General features: G+C 40.9%; 1 long non-coding RNA gene across 2 annotated transcripts in view; it reads right to left on the bottom strand.

Moving 5' to 3' along the window:
- Positions 1 to 3,205: 3,205 nt before the first annotated feature.
- LOC112059242 (uncharacterized) overlaps positions 3,206 to 18,387 on the bottom strand; it is a 30,055-nt gene continuing 14,873 nt past the window's right edge. The window contains exons 1-3 of one of the 2 annotated variants that reach the window (XR_002888510.3): positions 11,972 to 12,310; positions 10,873 to 10,927; positions 3,207 to 5,476 (exon numbers count right to left, since the gene is read on the bottom strand). This is a non-coding gene — a long non-coding RNA (uncharacterized LOC112059242). Of the gene's footprint in view, positions 5,477 to 10,872; positions 10,928 to 11,971; positions 12,311 to 18,387 lie in introns of those variants that run through there. The other variant, XR_010601534.1, reaches the window with a different exon arrangement.

The following is an 18,387-nucleotide window of genomic DNA, read 5'->3' as shown; positions in this document are numbered from 1 at the left end:
GGTTTAAACCTTGAACCTTCAGCACTGCAGCAGAGATTTCTATGACCAGAAGAACTATTGGGATAATTTCATTACCTGGCAGAAGAAGATTTATTGCAGAGAAGGGAAATGGGCTGCTGGCACCCTGTACTGGCTGCAGGATGGGGTTGGGGGAGGGAGCCCAGCCCAACCCAACTCTTTCCCTAACCCTACAGCTCTCAGCATTCCCAGTAAAGTGTCTACTAAATTGTGTCAAGTTCTGGGCAATTGTGTCCAGTTCTGGGCACCGCATTTCAAGAAAGATGTGGAGAAATTGGAGAGGGTCCAGAGAAGAGCAACAAGAATGATTAAAGGTCTAGAGAACATGACCTATGAAGGAAGGCTGAAAGAATTGGGTTTGTTTAGTTTGGAAAAGAGAAGACTGGGAGGGGACATGATAGCAGTTTTCAGGTATCTAAAAGGGTGTCATAAGGAGGAGGGAGAAAACTTGTTCATTTTAGCCTCTAAGGATAGAACAAGAAGCAATGGGCTTAAACTGCAGCAAGGGAGGTTTAGGTTGGACATTAGGAAAAAGTTCCTAAATGTCAGGGTGGTTAAACACTGGAATAAATTGCCTAGGGAGGTTATGGAATCTCCATCTCTGGCGATATTTAAGAGTAGGTTAGATAAATGTCTATCAGGGATGGTCTAGACAGTATTTGGTCCTTCCATGAGGGCAGGGGACTGGACTCCATGACCTCTCGAGGTCCCTTCCAGTCCTAGAATCTATTAATCTACTGCCCCTGCTGCTGCTTTGGTAGCAGGATGGGCCAGCTCTTTAGAATGTTCACATTGTGTTGTTATTTCAGCATGTTGCCAACATTTTCCTGAACAATGCTAGTGAGAGAAGGGAAATGGATATTTCAGAGACTTTAATCTCAGCAAAACCTGAATGGAATTTTAAGGAACAAAGAGAAGGTACTTCTGTAGCCTGAGGGCTTTTTTCAAATGCCAAATTTCAAATGCCTGCTACAAACAACGCTAGAGGTGCTAGAGTATCTCAAAAGAAGGCTGCAAAAATCTTTTATAATAAAATGTGTTAAGCAACCCAAATATAGGGGTCACTATTAGCTAATAATAAGAGAAGACAATAGGGTTCTATTTCCAGCTCCAACACTGCCCCACTGGTTGGCCTTGCCACTTTACCTCTCTATGCCTTACTTTTTCCAACTATAAAGTGCCGTAAAACTTACTTTCCTCAGTAAAGTGCTTTGAGAGCAATCATGAAAATGCATTATAAAACAGCTGTTTTTCAAAATACAGTTTTCAGGTTGCTATCTTTTCTTGCTTGCTACTGCCCTCTCTGGCCCTCATGTGGCACTGCTTTGCACAGGGGACTTTGCCTTGGCTTCCTTCACCATTTTTGTGTTAGGAGCAGTATAACATGCTAAATATTTCTTTTAAGAAAGTCCCTTGCCCTTTCAAGCAGCCTTTTGTGTTCACACAGCAACTTTCAATTCTTATTTTATATTATAGGACGTCAACTGGGAGCTCTTTAACACTCTCAAGTTAGTATTTGCGGCAGAAAGTGAACTTAAATTGGTTATTGGACTACAAACTGCTGTTCCAGCAAGGCACTTCAAATAAGTCTTCAATGCCTCATAGTCAATAGTATGCAAGGCAGATGACAGATTTAATAAAAACTGCATAGACACAATTTCAGCATCCCTCGCTAGGAGCAGACTATCAACCAAAATTATGAATGCCATTTCTATGTCAAACAATGCTCCAAAAACTGACTGCTGAAGATCAAGAAAATATATGTAAATAGAATGTTTGATATGTATGTGCAACTGCTGCTGAACGTGGCCCAGTAACTAAAGCCTACCAAATATATATGTGTACACACATATGATACACACATATATATTTGGTAGGCTTTAGTTACTGGGCCACGTTCAGCAGCAGTTGCAACGTGGATGTTAGTTATGGCCTGATCTGCGGTATAAAGTTAGGTTTATGTAAGTCATCTTGCATCAATCTATTTGTGCATGTGTCTACACTTAAATTTGTCTCCAGCTGACATAAGCGCCCAGTTACAGCAGTGAAACCATTTCCCCAAATGGCATAGTGCTGTGGATGACCTACTGAGGGTGATGCAGTGCAAATAAAGACACTGCATGACCTGTGTCAACCTTAATCGTCCTCTTGCAGCTATCCCAAAATTTCCTCATTCCTTGCGACAATGATCTCTGTGGGCAGGGGAATTTAAAATTGTGACTGGGGTCACAGAGACTAAAAGCCACTGCCCCACCCTTTAACATCTCCTGCATGTTTTTGAAATACCTTTTCCTAGCAGCTCACCTTTGTTGTGTGAAACTGCCCAACTGACTGGGCCAGTTCTACGCACTCCTGCCTGCAGAACACAGAAAGCATTGGCTCTCTTGAGCAGGTGGGGAGAAGAGTCAGTGCAAGCACAGCAATGGACCAGCTGTAGAAATGTGGACATTTATGAGCAGCTTGCACTGGTAATACAGGCCAAAGGGTTTGACAGCGATCAGCAGCAGTTCTGTGTGAAAGTGAAGAAACTTTGCCAGGGATACCACAAGGCCAGAGAGCGCAATAGGTAGATCTGATGCTGTGCCACACACCTGCTGCTTCTACAACAAACTGCATGGCATAGGTGGTGGAAACCTCACTAGGACCCTGCAGACAACTGTGGATATCTCAAAGGAGCCCAAGACAGAGACCCCAGCTGTGGACAGTGCGGAGGATGAGGAGGGAGACAGTGTGGGACTCCAGCCCTGCCATGAGCCAGGACCTGTTTGAGACTCTGCCACAGTTTAGACAGTCCCTTTAGGGGAGGGTGGATGAGCCTGATGAAGAGAAAGGGAACTCAGGTAAGTGTGTGAATGCATTTTTCCTGACAATGTTTACATTTAAAGATGGTGCCCGTCCTGTCCCCAAGTTAACAAGATACAGGTATCAACTTTTCATTGTTTTACTTGTACTAGAAGAGGTAGTGGCATGAAAAAAAGAGGTAAAGTCAGCATCAGTTTTTCATTTTCCTGTTGGGTTAGGTGGGGGTGAGGAGGTAGGAGCAGCGCTTGCAGAGCACTTTATGTGAATAGGGACATCCCTTTTATCCTCCTGAGAGATCTCAATGAAACTTTCGTGGAGGTACTCTGCAATCCTCTCCCAAAGGTTTCTAGGGATGGCTGCGTTCTTTCTCCGCAGTAGGCCAACCAGGGTCTGTAGCATTTAGATTTGCTGGTTGGAAGACCCACACACACTTTCCCACACCCTCTGAGATGAGTTCACTATTGCAGTAAACACCATTGCAGTAAATATTCAGTGCCATTGCTCTATACTTGTACCCATGAAATTTTATACCTTCATGCAACAGAAAATCCTTTACCCCCTCATCCCTTCCAGCCCTGGGGAGCGGTGCTGTGTTGAGGTGCCCTAAAGCTGAAGTGTCAATAAGTATTTCATATTAAAAATGTTTATGGGAATAAGGGAAGGGAGTTTGGAAACTTATCTTTCTCTTTCCAGTGTGACTGTAAATCTAATGGTACATCTTTTTTTATCACCAGCTTTTGGCGTATTCCTTGCCCAGAGAACACCGACCCTAACTAGGAGGAGAAAGAAGAGAATTAGGGAAGACATTCTTCAAGATCCTGTAAGATAGTGCTGCATCAGACAAAGGGCTTGACAGGTCAATAAGGCCAACAGCAGAGACAGAAAGGACAGGAAAAAGGCCCAGGGGTCCCAGCAGGACAATGGCCAGGAAATGCACTAGGACATAGTGGGTCTTCCAACCAGCAAATCTAAATACTACAGACCCTGGTTGGCCTACAGATCCAAAAATCCTAGACTCTCCACACTTTGCAGTCCTTGGAGAACTCCATGGTCACTGCTTCCTTTCCCAACGTACCATCTGGCATCATGGACCACATCCTTACCCCTACCACTTCACACCGGGCGACAGCAAGGAAAACCACAGCTTCACATATACCGATTATAGTTTTCACAGATCAGTGTACGTGTAGCGGCAACAGACAACTTTTGTTCACTCAAATAGACATATATGTTTACTTCCTTTATATTTCTACATTTTCATCCCACTCAGTTATGTTAAAAATTTGTATATTCTTGTGGGGTTTTTTTCCACTTTGGTTTTCTGCACTGGTTGTTTCCACTCAGTAAAGTTCTATTTTTGGAGAATCAAATTATCTTTATTAGTTCACAGCAAATATTGCAGAATGCATAGCAGAAGTCAAAGCAAACAGTACTCTAAATGCACAGCAAACACCACAGAATTCATAACTTCAGGAAAACACCTAGTCACATTTATAAATGTACAGTGAGCACTATACAATTCTTAGCAACCCACGAAGCTCCAGGACCAGATAACACTCCAGCAGCAAACTCAACTGTGGCTGGTGGTTAAAGTGGCCTTTCAGCACCTCCCTCAACTGCATAGCTCCACACTGGGCTCTTGCCATGACTGTTCAAGTTCAGCAGACAGCTGCTCACCCTCCAATCTGGTAGCAGCTTCTCCCCCTTTGCCTCACAGATATTATGCAGGACACAACAGGTGCTATAAACCCTGGGATATTTTTCTCACTGAGATCCAATCTTGTGAGTAAATACTACCAGTTTCCTTCAATCTACCAAAATCATATCAGCTGTCAAAGTGGCCAGGGTACAACTTTATGAGCCAGGAGAGCAATGGGTAGGTTGGGTCTCCCAAAGTCTCTATTGCCATTTCAACATCACCAATGATAATCTGCCAGTTGGGAAAGAATATCCCCTCTTGCAATTTTCTGAACAGTCCTGTGTTCTTAGAGATGCTAGTGGCATGCCCTTTCCCTGACCAGCCCGTATTGATATCAGTGAAGCATCCCATGTGATCCTCCAATGTTTGCATAACCACAGAAACATGCATCTGTTGATGTACTGTGTGGCAAGGTAGGCTGATGCCAAAATAGGGATATGCATGTCTTCTATCACTCCACCACAGTTAGGAAGCCCAGTTGCTGCAAATCCATGCATTGTTTCCTGCAAGTGTCTCAGTCCCGCATAGCAGGAGATAATTAATGGCCCTACACACTTGCATGACAATAGCCCCTTACTGTGGATCTTCCAACTCCAAAATGATTTCCCACTGACTGGTAGCAATCTGCCATTGCAAACTTCCAGAATGCAATTGCCACTCACTTCTTCATTGTCAAGGCAGCTTTTATTCTGGTATCCCTGCTCTGGAGGGCTTGGGCAAGCTCAGCACACAGATCCAGGAATGTGGACTTTCACATCCAAAAGTTCTGCAGCCACTGCTCATCATCCCAAGCTTGCATTACCATGCAGTCCCACCAGTCAGTGCTCATTTTTCAAGCCCACAAGTGGTGTGCCACCATCTGCAGCTGCTCCATGAATTGTTTTTTGCTGTGTCCTTCAGCAAACTTTCCTAGAAGAACTCCTCATGTCCTCAGTTGCTGTGGTATTTCCTGAAGGTCTGCAAATATAGGAGAATCATGCATCCTATGTTAGCAATGTTCATGAGAATAGTGCAGAACTCTGCAGGCTCCATGCTTCGGTCAGAGATGCCAGACACCAAACCGTACCACATGGGTTTGTGAGATTTTTTAAAAAGGCATGTATATGGTATATGGATGGCATTGTGGGACCGAGAAAACTGCATGTGAAGAACTTGAGCCCTAGCTCACAGAGATATGTGGCATGTCATTACTATAGCACAAAACATTGCAAAAAGTCCTAAAAGGCATTGTACTGGATGGCAGGACAGGGAATGCACTGGGATATCTACCTCTGATGCACTGCACTTTACATTGACATAAGCACTTCTGGTACGTATATGCAGTGTTAATGCAAGAAGCCAAGTATTCATGCACCCAAACAATATACAAACTTGGGCAGCTGTATGTTGATCCAATTTCCCTCAACCAAAGTTTGTAGTGTAGAAATGGCCTATGTTTTCAAGCTAGAGTCCAGCCGTTCAGCGTATGCAATGTAAGATAGGTAAAACCCCATTATTCAGAGCTGAACAATGTGATTTACAGACTAAGGTCTGAATCCTCACATGCAGCAAAACAGTCTTTGGTGAACCTGGGAGGTGAAGGGGAAGGTGGCTTTCCACCATGGTTCTGCACCTCCAATTGTGGGAAGAGCTGAGGATAGGTTCAGCCCCAGTGCAAGTAATCATGTCTTCAGGGGCTCGAGGTTGCACTGACTTGTAATGGCCTTCTAACTCTGCTGTAGTGATGGTGGTTGCTGGATCCCCTCCACTCCCTGAAACTCACCCCCAAAATAAGACTAAAAATATGCTTTACAGAAATGTGCCCCATCTCTATTCTCCCCCTTTAAAAATGTTCACACCAAGGGAAGCCCCAAGTTTTTATTCCGTACCTTAGAATAACAATATTCTGGTCTTGACCCTGACTTGAACCAATTCTTTTCAGTATTTTGATCATTCTGTTTAATTTTTTCTCATGACAAAAAATAGCCACATGTGATTATTCAAAACCCAGAAAGAAAATGTAAGTTACAGCAAGCATGAATTAGGTCCACATTTTCTAAAATGAGCTTAAAACATAAGATTAATGCCTGTACAAATTTGTTAAATTGGTCTTTGCATTTCCATGTAGATCTCATTATTCCTAGAAAAAAATGAGTACATTTCACTCTTTGTCACAACTAACACAACCTCTCTTATCTATGAAGCTGGGGTTCCCAGCTGTTCGATGGAGGAAGCTCTTTTCTTATTACTCTCATCTGGTACTAAATGATAAGAATGACAACACACTATTTTAAAACTAGCTGTACCAATGAAAAGCCTCTATTGTTATATGGAGCAATGTCAGTTGTTAATATTAATCTCATAGAATCTAATAACTTAATGAAATCATTTGCATCATGGCTTATTTTATATGCTGTGGTTTACAGTACATTGCCAGTAAGATGAAGAAAGAGCTTATTTTTCACAATTTAAGCATCTTGTAGCATGGGAGTACTCAACACAATGCAAATGAATTGATTTAAACAATGAGAAATACTGCAGCTCTTGTATGAATCCAACTGTGGAATAGCGCTAAAGACTCAAGCTCTAAAGAAAACCAAGACTAAATTAATCATCAGGGTTTTGTTTTTTCTTGCTCTTTAACAAATACTTTGCACTATGCATATATATGGCCAGATCCTCAGCGAGTGTCAATCAGCAGAGCTCCATCAGCTTCAATGACTTCAAATGGAGCTGAGCCAATAGCAATTTGCAAGAATCTCAAAATACTTAACAGTTCTTAATGAATTTCACCTCAAAAATCCCTAACTCTACAAGGGTGGTCCAAATGCCAGCCATTTTCACATTCTCTTTTGAGACAAATGTAGTTCTTCTCCTAAGCACCAATGGGTGAGACACACGTCTCTGTTATTACAAATTAAGCACTGGTCATATTCCCCCAGGTAGTATAAGTTCGAAAATAGGTATTTATATGTGATGTAGTCCTGCCAAACCAATCCTTGTTTTTGAAGGGTTTTTGTTGTTGATGATGATTTTAGGGTTGTGTGGGTTGTTGTATTTTTGGTAGGGATTTCTATAGCACTCATGCATCCGACAAAGTGGGTATTCACCCATGAAAGCTCATGCTCCAATACGTCTGTTAGTCTATAAAGTACCACAGGACTCTTTGCTGCTTCTTGCAGGAAGGGAAATTCTTTTTCATATGAACTCACTGTTATTCAACAGAAACCATCTTACAGGGTGGAAGGAATTTTAAGGCTTTGGGACTGTACCATGAACTCAGGATTAGAACTGATTGGAAATTTTTTGTCAAAATGGTTTTCAATGAAAAACATGTCATATTCAGAAAAACCATTTATTTAGGGGAAAAAACCCAAGCATTTTGATAATGTTGAAATGTTCCATGTTGACCTTTTCAGAATGAAAACTTTTGAATTTGTGTTTCAAAATGAAATGGAATTCATTTTTATTATAAAAACATTAAAAAAGTAAAGGTCAAAATCAAAACAAAATGTAACATTGAGTGACCTGCAACGTTGTTTTTTTTTTTTTTTTTATATTGCAGAATTTCCGCAAAATGGAAAATCCTGTTTCCACCCAGCTCTACTCAGGACATTAATCCACTTCATTAGTTAGCAAAGCTTTACTAGTCACTCACAGGACAGGTTGTAATAAAGTATCATATTTTTGCCACATAATCTTATTCCTTTGATAGAACAAATCTGTACATATAAACACACGCGCAAGCGTATGCAGTTCCATCTGAAGGTTTCTATTTCTTAACTAGACAGGGCTACAGTCTACAGTTACACTGTTTCAAAAAAACCAAACTAAACCAAGCCAAAAAAACAAAAACAAACCCCACCCTGGAGCAACTACACTTAAATCAATGGAGGTGTGACAGCAGTGTAACTGAAAACAGAACATGGACCACCCTGGACTCAATTTTTAGAGCCCTGCACGAATACAAAGTTTGTATCCACATCTGATCTGCAATCCACAAACATGATCCACAGATTTCCAGGCTCTACCAATTTTACAATGTGCTAAGTAACTTCAACTCAGCATCTTCAAGGATAGGGACTATAATTTGGACATAGCGAATGGTGGGCAATAAAAAACCTGAACTGCAAGGGTAGCTAGGTAATTTCATCCACCAACTACTCCCAGAAATGTCAATATTTGCTACCTGAATAGAATACTATTCTTATCTATAATACAGGATCATAGGATTTGTTGAATGAGATTGGATTGGGTGCATCATGAAATCAATAAACTGACTATAATATAAACCTTCCCCAAATGTCACAATAGTATCTAGAGGTCCCAATCATGGATCAAGGCCCTAATGGCACCAGTCGTTTCTTTGAAGTGCTTATGAGCTTTTGCATATGATGACGGCAGGCTGAGACACCAAACAAGCAAGGGAGAAGTCTGTGAAGTTGGGAGGAAGACCAGATAAGAATAGAATGATCTTGTTTAGTATAATAAGCAACAATCAAAGCCAACACAGTAGTGAATGCTTCTTATTCTTAACAATAACTTGTATTATAGGAGAAATCTAGATACAAGAGGGGTTTTCCAAACAGTTTTGCCTTCAGTTAACATTGGGGGAAAAGCAGATATGCACATGTAGAAGTAAAGAGAAAGAAAGAAAGAAAGAAAGAAAGAAAGAAATATGAATGTATGTGTGGGAATTTAGTAGAGCTGGTTGGGAATGTTTTTGACAAAACAGTTTTTCGTTGGAAAATGCCCAAACTGAAAACTTTTGTGGAAACATATCAGTTTCAACCAAACTTTCTCAGGTCCAGGATAAAATTTCTGGTCCAAACTAGACAGGGGGACCCTGGAATAGACAACAGCCCAGTGATTGGGCACTCTCATCTTGGAAACTGTGATCTTAGGTACCCCTGTATTCACTCCCTACACACTACTGCAATAATATTTGTACAAAATATGTCTTGTGAGGTATCATGTGAAAGCTAATAACAGGCTGGTTATTAATATCATTGTAAAATGCATGTGTTAAGGTTTTATATAGAGAAAGTGAGAGAGAGAGAGAGAGAGTTATGAATTCTTTCTGTATGGTGTTCCTAGAACATGTTTTAGACTGGATAACCTACAATGTGGGTTTACCTCATTTCACAAATGAGCAGTAAACAAAGCCATTGAGCTAAACCAGTGGAAGTTATCCTGAGCCTGAACTAGAGACAGAAAATTATCATGGTTCCTGCACTCTAGGGAGACACAAGAAACGGAATCCCCAAGATTTCATCCCAGTGCACAGCAGGGAGGTATTTTTTAAAATTTCAAAAATTTACAAGGGACAGAAAAGCCACTCCCTGCTCATCTCTAGTCTTTAGCTAAACAGTCTCAGAGGCTGATAGTCTCTCCTCTTTCTACATGAGGAACTCTTTGATCTCAGAGGAACTGTGGGCCCCTGAGCACGTTATTTTCTCCTGGGTATTGTATTAGGGAAATCCTATGCTACTGACCACTGATTCACTGTGAAAAATCATTGTTGAGTAGCTCTAAAAAATGAGCATTCCTTGGCTGTGGTGAAGTGGTCCGGTAATTGCACATAGGCTCCAGTATAAACACATAAGGACTTAATTTCAAGGACTAAATTTGGGAAAATAATCTAGGTGATAACTTCAGGTCTGGAGGTAGCCAGACTAGCTTAGCTTGCCTCTCTGGGGCCCTTTCTGCTCCCACTGAAATTCAGATCAGGAGCTATGTTTCTGTTGATAGATAATTTGCAAAGTGTATTGTCAACACAACATTTAATTTGCTTCAAACAGCTCATAAGCAAACCTTTCATTAATTCTTTCAGTCTGTGTCCGCTGGATGGGATTTACAGCGCTCGACGTGTTTGGATGAAAAATAAAGAGAGACAAGTTGTCACCACTGAGTAAAAGAGGAGTATTTGTTTTCTTCACTTTGTAGCTTACAAAGTGTTTTATCATGACTTTACTTTGTGAAAATGGCAGAAGCTTTGAATTCATGACTGATGGTAGAAAGTTGACAAACTTGATGGATTCAGGCTTCCACACGCTGAACTACTCCAGACTGTACACCTTTTAGACCTGGAACATTCAGTCCACTATATAAGAGTGACTTGGAAGAGGATATTCCATTAGTGTGTGATCTATTCATGGGATGAGGTTAACCAATGACTTCTGAAAGAGTTGTTCATTTGTAGTGAGTGATTCTTCAGCATGTACTGTAAGAATGTCGCAAGATGGCTCGAAGGGAAAACAAGTAATTTCAAAGATGCATAATTCAGAAGGGGCTCTGTTACATGGGGGAAAAGAGTTGAATATGTCTTGATACTGAATAGTATTACAACAAAGACCTAATGAAGTAGGGCTTACCTTGCTGACCTTGTCTTTTGTTAACATGTTCCTATGTATTCACAGCTCACAAGACCTGTTTGGCAGAGTAGTTCATGTTAGTTTTGGCTTTGAAACATTTTTCCATTGAAGTGTGTCTTTGAATGAGCACACCACTACTTTTGCTGATTTAGTGCAGCCAAGATATATGTATAGTTCTAAAGCATTGTTTACATAAGATTCTTATATCGCCCTCAAACATAGTTATCATCCAACAGTTTGGGCATAAAAATTTGAAGTTGAATGCCACTTGGATAAAGTTCCTATCGCAGTGATTATGACACAACGTGTACAAGCAGTTTGTGGCTGATATGGAAAGATTAAAGCAAATAGCTATCTAATAATTGCAGGAGTATCAGAAATGTAAATGGAAACCTGACACAACAATTCCTTTTTGAATTCTAGCTTGTGTCTGCTATTCTCCTCTCTCTTGGATAAAATACCATTTTACAATCTGCATTTCTGAGCATGCACATTTGTAGCTTTAAAGTCAAATTTGCTTTGGTTTCTTTCTCTTTATTTTTCATCCCTGCACCTTTTGGTTTTAGAAAGCCAAATCAAGTAGAAGAAGAGGGATTTTTAAAGCAGAAATGAAATTCCCATTTGGAACAGACATAAATGTTCGCAATGTAAAACTGCAAAGTCCGTTTTCAAGGAATGGCAGTAATAAAATAAGAGTTGTAAATGATTTGTCTATAAGACCCAGGGTAATACTTACCCAAATATAGAAAGCTGATAATTACACTGACCTTAATATCTGTCATCATTACCTTGCTTACAGCTCACAAAACCTGTTTAGTTGACAAAGTCATCAAACCTTAGTTTTAGATGAAACTGCTTCTAATCATTACTTCAAGAATATTGCAATATTAAGAATACAAAGGTATTGGTGTATCTAATGGCAGTAATTGTTCTGAGGGAGAATTCAGATAAATCTCCTTCATAGACTTCATTCAGATTACTTTCATGTGCTTCTTGCAGTACAGAATGATTTCAAAGCACGGTTTTATAATAGATTATGCAAGATTAACATTCCTGAAAGGGAAAGAGAAGAAAAAGTGATCTGAGAGACTTGAAATACCTGAAGTGAACTTCATTCTTTCATAGTGAAGAAGGCACGAGTTGAAAAAACTCCCTGATGTTTCTTCACTTGTAGAAAGCATTACTGTTGTACAAGATACATGCTGACAGCATAGCTAAATGTAACACTAGCCCCTGAAAAATGAGACGCCCACACACCCATACAAAGAGCATAATACTCAGTGATGTTCAATCTTCTGAAAACAGCAGTGGGCTATGGGGCTTATTTCATGATTATAAAAACCTCATACTCTATGACTACTGCAGGCAAACTGATTTATTGGAGTACTCTCACATGTATGAGATAAACCCATAACTTGCTGGCAGCCATTTTTTTAAAAATGTGTATTGGGGAAAAAGTCAACAGCTTGCTTACTTTGTAGCCTCAGAAAGTGATGGTTTGCGTCTGGCTCTGAAATATCAGTTCTGATGAATAGTTGTGGTGAAATTATAACTGTTGTTCTATGATGAGATAAACTTTCAGCTCCGTGAAGAAAATACAGATTACAAAAACTGATTGTAAACAATCAACCTTGTATATTCTTCTTCCCTAACTGAGCAATGTTTGAGTTTGTGCCTTTCCGACAAATGCATTAATAACGTTTAGCCACTAGGTATTTGTGAAAGAAATTGGAAATTGTTTTTAATTTGTTAGTTTGGTGAAGCGATAACACATAGAGTCAAGAGGGATGAAAAACTGTTAGTATGTGATTATTTGCATATATAAATATATGAATATATGTATAAATGTGTGTCCCTGTACACACACACACATATACACACAGGAAGATAAAGTATAGTAAATAGAGAACAAAAAATATATAATCCATTTGTGAAAGATGTGGAAAGAACACATAACTCACGAATAGCAGAGCCTCTAGTGAGTTATGAAGCTTATTTCCTGAATATTACAGACAGTTTCCATATTCCTTTTATACATGTTATGTAGTTTAAATTAATTTTATTTTATATTCTTATGGAGTTTTGTGCAAAACAGTATAAAATATACCATATATATATATTTCTAAACCATAGTATGATGTTTGGAAGGGGAATTTAAAAAAAAAACCAACATAGTGAAATTATGTTTAAAACACTTATCATTTCACTGAGTGATCACTTTGAATTCAAAATCATGCTGTTACTTTACTAGAGGAGGTACATGCTGTAGGCATAGGTCTAAGTATTAAAGGGAAGACAGGCAGATGTACCTACAGTAACTGCTTGAACATAGCTGTCAATCTTACCAGGCCCAGATGGGAGAATCAATGTGTTAAAATACTCAAATGAGGGACACAAAAATTATGCATGCAGAAAACTTAAAATACTCTGATATTTTGTTGTTTAGTATAAATATGTCTATTACCTCCCTTTCATGAATCTGTATTACTAATCTAAATCATTTCAACAGTAAAAATGAAGAGGATACCATTCAGGTATTGAGTGTGGGTAATTTTGGAATTAAAATAAGAAATGTCCTTTGAAATTAGGGACATTTGAGAGGTAACTACCTGAAGAAAGTTTTTTTGGTCTCCTGTTTGATGAAAGAAACAGTGACAGGCAGCAAAATGGAAAAGCTAAGAGTTAGATCCTGAAAAACACTTATAACTGGGTGTAGTGCTTACTAAGGGACGTTAATGGGATTAAGCGATGTTATGCCCAATAGTAAGTGCTTGCAAAATCAGGCACTAAGATTATCTCCCCCCACTTGAGGCTCCCCAAAAAGAAACTGCCATTATCTATACAGCAATCAAGCAAGATTTTTGAGCTACATCACACAAAAATTGTCTTTAGGCCTTTCCAAAAGAAAGAACTTGTCAGTTTCTTCATGGAGAAATAAGAATACAACAAAAATGCCCTACCCAGCTTAGGAGAAAGGAGGCACCAGCTGCATATATATCCATTGCCCCTCCTATCCGGTATTTGTGGGAATGAGCAATGCATGTGGAGGAAAGGGAGTTAGGAGGGAGTTATTAGCTAAACTGAGGAGGTGGGGTCATAGAAGGCCCCTCTCAAGAATGGACCACTATTTGCTGCCTCCCCCCTTCCATTCCATCCCACCTTTGCTATGTAGTTGCCTGGATGGATCTCCAGGCATGCTGTGAGCCGAGCCAAAATGCTCTTTTTGGCAAGGGATTTTCCCACTGCAGAAGATTGATTTGTGTCAAATTGGATTTTTTTTACCTTCCTTACAGTTTACAGAGGTCTGTCTGGTTAGTTAAGATAGTTAAAATGAAAAGGAAAAATTGTTTGAAATAAAAACACCCCCTTCTAGCCCCCCCTCCCCCCATCCAACCCCTTGTGACAACTTGCCACCGGACTCCAGGGTATATAGATGGAGTAAGTAGGTGACCAGATCCTGGGGCAATCCCAAGTACAGGACTCCGAAGGCTACTGGGACAAGACTGGTTTTAAGTCTGATGTCAACTGAGTCACTCTGAGCACCCTTGTTCCCCACATGAGGGGTGGGAACAAAGGAGCCCAGCACAGGCTGAATTCCTGACTGGGGGCTGTTGGGTAGGGCTCAGTGTCATCTCCCCTTCCCTCTTGGATAAATTGAATAGTCTTACCACACTGGACCCAAATACTCACCTGGGTGGCACTAGTCCCGCAGTGCCTCATTGAATGGGGATTAGTTTAATAGAATCATAGAAACATAGAACCACAGGTTTAGAAGGGACCACAAGGGTCATCTAGTCTAACCCCCTGCAAACATGCAGGATTTGTTGTGTCTAAACCATCCAAGACAGATGAATATCCAACCTCCTTTTGAAAACCACCAGTGAAGGAGCTTTGACAACCTACCTACACAGTCTGTTCCATTGTCCTACTGTTCGTACAGTTAGGAAGTTTTCCCTGGGATTTAGTCTAAATCTGCTATGCTGTAGTTTGTCCTGCCCTCTGTAGAAAAAGAGAACAACTTTTCTCCATCTTTTCTAGGGCAGCCTTTCAAGTATCTTTAGACCCCATAAAATGATAGGGTCTAAAATAGCTGTTACCACTCAAGAAAGAGATCTTGGAGTCATTATGGCTAGTTCTCTGAACATCCATTCAATGTACAGCGGCAGTCAAAAAAGCTAACAGAATGTTGGGAATCATTAGGAAAGGGCTAGATAATAAAACAGAAAATGTCCTATTGCCTCTATATAAATCCATGGTGCGCTCACATCTTGAATACTGCCTGCAGATGTGGTCACCCCACCTCAAAAAAGATATACTGGAATTGGAAAAGGTACAGAAAAGGGCAATACAAATGATTAGGGGGATGGAACAGCTTCCATATAAGGAGAGATTAATAAGACTGGGGCTTTTCTGCTTGGAAAAGAGACGACTAAGGGAGGATATGATAGAGCTTTATAATATCATGACGGGTATGGAGAAAGCAAATAAGGAAGTGTTATTTACTCCTTCTCAGAACACAAGAACTAGGGATCACCAAATGAAATTAATAGGCAGCAGGTTTAAAACAAACAAAAGGAAGTATTTCTTCACACAATGCACAGTCAACCTGTGGAACTCTTTGCCAGAGAATGTTGTGAAAGCCAAGACTTTAGCTATTAGCCAGGATGGGCAGGGATGGTGTCCCTTGCCTCTGTTTGCCAGAAGCTGGGAATGGGTGACAGGGGATGGATTACTTGATGATTACCTGTTCTGTTCATTCCCTCTGGCATTGGCCACTATCAGAAGACAGGATACTGGGCTAGATGGACCTTTGGTCTGACCCAATATGGCTGTTTTTATGTCCTTATCTGAAGACCTCTATCATATTCAATGTTCCCTCTAATTTTTTTACATCCATGCGCGGAATGAATTTTGTTGTATGCACCAATATGGAGATGATGTATGGCAGGGGTGGGGCTGAGGGGTTTGGAGTGGGAAGGGGCTCAGAGCTCGGGCAGAGGGTTAGGGTGCAGGGGGGCGAGGGCTCTGGCTGGGGGTGCGGGCTCTGGGGTGGGGTCAGGATGAAGGGTTTTTGGTGCGGAAGGGGGCTGAGGACTAGGACAGAGGGTTGGGGTGCAGGGTGTGGGAGAGAGCCCTGGCTGGGAATGCAGGCTCTGGGGTGGGGCCAGGGATGAGAGGCTTGGGATGCAGGCTGTCCTGGGGCTGCAGTGAGGAGAGAGGACTCCCCCCAGCCCTCTATCACCGCAGTAGCCCTGGGGCCGGGGCTAGGCGAGAGGCGCCTCTCCCTGGCGGCAGCAGCTCCAGGGCTGGGGGGAGAGGAGCACCTCTCCCCACTGGCAGGAGCTCTGGGGCCAGGGCTGGGGGAGAGGTGCCTCTCGCTGTGGCAGTCCTGCATGCCCCAACTTGCTCCTCTCACCGTCCACCCCCTACCTCTCTTCTGTCCAGGCCCCTGTGGCTGCAGGCCTGCACAGCCCTTTATAGCCTGCTGCGCAGCCATGTGGCTGCACAGCTTAGAGAGAACTTAGATCATATTCCCCCTTAATCTTCCCAACTAAACATACCCAGTTCCTTCAGACTTTGCTCATATGGCTTGCATGCCATCCCTTTGATCATCTTTGTCGCTCACTTCTGGATCCTTTCCAGTTTCTTCATATCCTTTCTATACATTGGTGACCAAATTTACTGCCTGCTGTATTAAATCCATTTCTTTTATGTCTTATTTCCTTCATGACTGGATCAATTCTCTTACGTAAGTTAAAGCTGAACCATATCAGCTCTCTCTTGGGCCTGATTCTAATTTTACTTTCTCATGTTCAGATAAGGAATAATAGCATTGAAGTCACTGGTTTTACATCAGTATAAAATGGTGGGTAAGTGAGATCATGGTCAGGCCAAATCTCTAGATCTTAGAATATCAGGGTTGGAAGGGACCTCAGGAGGTCATCTAGTCCAACCCCCTGCTCAAAGGACCAATCCCCAGACTGATTATTTGAGCTAAATAATACATTCATTTTATTCTTTCTTGTTCTGTTCTCAACCCTTTGGCTAGATTTTTATCAAAGTGTAGACACATGTTCAGGGAAAGGACAATTCAGCATTAGCCGTCAAGTGCCCTGTCTTTGGTCATGAACCAAAAATAAGGTTAATTATGTAATCTTGCAAAAAGAGATTTCCAGTTGCACTTTAAATGAAATATCCCCCAAAAGTATTTAACTTAGATTTAATGAGAGAGTTATTATATGTTAATTAAATACACACTGGTTACTATGAATATTTATTCAAGTGTAACAATTTTTATGAATATATATGTCAAACAATTGTATTTCAGTAAATATGCTCCTAATAATTATTTCTTATGTACTAAATTATGCAACTAAATGAATTGCTTGAGCAAAGATATAAAGAATGTATTGTACATCGTGGGCCCAATTCTGTCATCAGCTACACAGGTATAACTCCCAATTACATCAGTGGGAGGCTGTTGTTACAGATACCAGTTAATTGTTAAGAATATTTAATGAGATTGAACAATAGTTGTCACACCTAAATAAACCACCATATTCAGTTGTTTCAAAGGCCCAAAGGAATTAGAGATGAAAAAGACCTATTGAATTATCCAGTCTCTCCTTTCCAATGCACTGTTTATACACCTGTGTACCATATTAAAGAACTCTAATCCTTAAGGTCAAATTCATTTCCTGTGCTATTCCATTGTTGTCAGTGGAGTTATGACAGAGATTAATTTGGCTGTTATTTCTTACATCTTTCAGATACTTGTAGACTGTCATCAGATCCCCTAGCTGTCTCTTAGACAAGATGTGCATATTTAGCTTTTTAAAAAAATATTTTCTCATAAATCAGCTCTTCCAGATCCTTGATCATTTTTGTTGCCCTTTAATCACTCTCTAATGGTTTTCAAAATCTTTATATTATTGGGGTTTGTGATGGGGTGTCTACCCCCACACAAAGCAGAATAGGTCAGTTAGGTCAATTAACCTTATATGCCGCACCTGGAGGAGAGCCAGAGCTCAGTGAAGCCTAATGAAATATGAAGTTCAACTGGGAAGGAGCAGGTGGGGCCTATATAAAGGGATGAAGCTAAGAAGGTGGATGTAGGGAAGAGGTCTGTAGTTATTCCCAGAGGGAAAAGGAACTGGCTAGGGACAAAGGTGAGAGTAAGCTCTGTGGCCATGTCTCTGGACTATGGAGTCTAGCAAGAGACTGAGAAGAGTAAAATAGCTGCAGAGAAAGCTCTGATGGTAAACTAGAAACAGGCAAGGAGATAGAGAGGTGGGGTAGGAAGGAGCCCAAGGAAACAGCAATATGGTCTGAGATTGAGCAGATCTAGGTTGCTAGTCATAGGGTCCCTGTGCTGAAATCCAGAGTAGTAGGAGCTCCCTAATTCTACTATTAGCAACTGGGAAAGTAGTACAGGACTTGGAGATGTGGAACAGAAGACTCTGAGGCAGCATCTGGATAGCTTGTCTCGTTGGACTTTCTTCCTGGAAAGGGAGA

This window comes from Chrysemys picta, chromosome 5 (genome assembly GCF_011386835.1).
Source record: "Chrysemys picta bellii isolate R12L10 chromosome 5, ASM1138683v2, whole genome shotgun sequence".
Lineage (NCBI taxonomy): Eukaryota > Metazoa > Chordata > Testudines > Emydidae > Chrysemys > Chrysemys picta.
The sequence above is the reverse complement of the archived record's forward strand: the minus strand, read 5'-3'. Positions and strand labels throughout refer to the sequence as shown.